Genomic DNA, 2,340 nt, shown 5'->3' with positions numbered 1-2,340 from the left:
TGGGGAGGCTCCCTGGCACCTCCTCCTGCTCTCGATCCCAGCTGGTAAACAGCCGTGCAGGAGCCAGCCACGCCACGGCCTCGTGACTCGCCCACTCCCCCCGACCTGGGGCACGTGGCACCTGGTGTGGAGAGGGTAGGCAGCTGCCCTTTCCCTCTCCTGCCCTCCCATCTCACCAGCCTCCTCTCCTGCCCCACCCAGGAGCCTCACACTCTGCTACCATCAGCACCTCTGTTCCTGGGTAGCTCCCAGAGTGTCCCAATGGCTGCAGCTTGAGGGACAAAGGTTAGAAGGGGAGAAGGACTTTCCAGCTCCTCAGGTGGTGGACAATGGGATAGGGAATGAGGAAAAGTGAATTGGAGTCCGAGGCTATGTGTCTGTGACTCTGAGGAGCTGATGATCTCGGTGTCCTTTCCCAGGCCCACTGTCTACATGCATGTCTCTGGGCCAAACAGGATGTTGGTCTGTGTGGGGCTCTGTCCCTTGGGCAGGTTTGGAGGAAGAGGCAAAGCTCTCTTTGGCACCACTCCACCCAGCACCTCTGGCTGCAGGGCAAGGGATAGTGGGGCATATAAAAGCTGACAAGTAAAGCTAGCAAGAGGTGGAGAGATGGGGTGCAGGGTTGTTTTGCTTTCCTCCATCCCCTGGAATTCTTGTGTCTGGGTACTGCCACATTCTCTGCCTCCCCACTTAATGATTGTCCTTGTTTCCACTCACCATCCTCCATCTCTCTGTCTCTCCCTGCTACTTACTCCCGGCCTGTCTATGGCTCTTCTGTTCCCCGTGCCTCTCCAGCTCTCCCCTCTCTAGATCTTCCCTCTAGGCTTCTCTTCCTCTGTGACTCTGGGTCTCACAGGATCCCTTCTCATGATTGTAGGCACAGAGTGGAGTGCCTGGGGGTAGGCACTCGATGTGGCACTGTGCCATGCAGCCCTGCCCTCCCCAGACACTGAGAGTATGGTTGCCTCTCCCAGCCATGCCACTTTGTACCACTGGGTGGGATGGGGAGGAAGTGACTGGAGGTTGAGAATCATATTTTTCCTAGACTTTGTCATCTATCCTTTCCCTGCCCTAGCATGGATGGCTGAGGTTCCTTCTCCCCAGGGCAAGAAAGTACTTGGATCATCCTTTTGGGAAGTCCCCCCTGATAGCTAACCTTAGTTCCTCTTGCTGCAATCACAGCCCCTATTCCAGAGGAATCAGTACTTTCAAACCAGGGCAGTGATTATTTCCTCCTCAAATACATTCTTACATTCTTATGCAAGAAAGAAAGTGATAGGGATCAGAGAATCATTTTACCCACCACGTGCCCAAGTTGCCTTATCAGGCCGGGGAATCTCAACACAGGGGGCAGGCACCCTGGGCAAGGGGGTGTGGTAGTGGTGGCTTGGAACTGGGGAGCAGTCACCAACTTCTCTTTCCCTTCCTCCCTACCCCCCAAACCACAGAAACCACTTAAAGCTCAGTTCAAGCCTGCCCTTCCAGAGAGGGACTGGGGGTATGAGAGTGGAAGGTATGTGGGACCGGGCAGCCTACAATGTCACATATGGCCCCAGCCCCACCCTGCAAGGGTTATACCCCTGGGAAGCCTGATCCAGTGATTAAGGACCATTTTCCTTTGGGTTCTAGGGGGCTCCTTGCTTAGGGAGACCTTGACCCACTGTAGTGACTCTGGGAGAAAGCAAGACCTTAACAGTTAAAAAAAGAGAGGGACAGCCTAGCCTCCATAAACAGCCTCCAGTTCCCACAGCCTCCCCTTCCCCCTTTCTGTCACAAAGGCCATTGTGGGTGGAGGAGGGAACAGAGGGAGTTTGACCCCAGCTCCTGGCCCTGAACTTGCCATGGTGACCCTGTCTACATCCCTCATCTGTCAATTATCATTTATAATCCTGTAACTCAGAGGCAGCAAAGAGGGTTGAGAAGCAAGAACTCTGATTTCTGGAGCAGAAAGGACTGGGTAAAAATGTGGCCTGTCACTTACTAATAGTGGGCCCTGAGCCTCCCAGTCTTCAACTGCCACACCAGAAAACAAGGGACAATAATAACTGCCCTTAATTGTGAGGATCAAATTCAAGTATTTGTGAAAGTGTTTTGGGCCAAAGCAGTTTACCCACAGGAGGGGGCCTTAGGGGCTTATTTGGGCCTGTTTCTGTGGCTTTAGCTCACTGGGAAGTCCCTCCAGGAACTTTGTGGCCCTCCTCACAAAGCTGTAAGGACTGTGAATGCTGAGGGATTTGCCCCTGAGTGCTGTTGTTGTTGTTGTTATGTGCCATCGAGTCAGCCCTGACTCATAGCGACCCCTCCTTGGGTTTCCGAGGCAGTATCACTACGGAAGTAGGA

Source organism: Orycteropus afer, unplaced genomic scaffold, assembly GCF_000298275.1.
Source record: "Orycteropus afer afer isolate SDZICR_OR568_19922 unplaced genomic scaffold, OryAfe1.0 scaffold00290, whole genome shotgun sequence".
In the NCBI taxonomy this organism is placed as follows: domain Eukaryota; kingdom Metazoa; phylum Chordata; class Mammalia; order Tubulidentata; family Orycteropodidae; genus Orycteropus; species Orycteropus afer.
The sequence above is the reverse complement of the archived record's forward strand: the minus strand, read 5'-3'. Positions refer to the sequence as shown.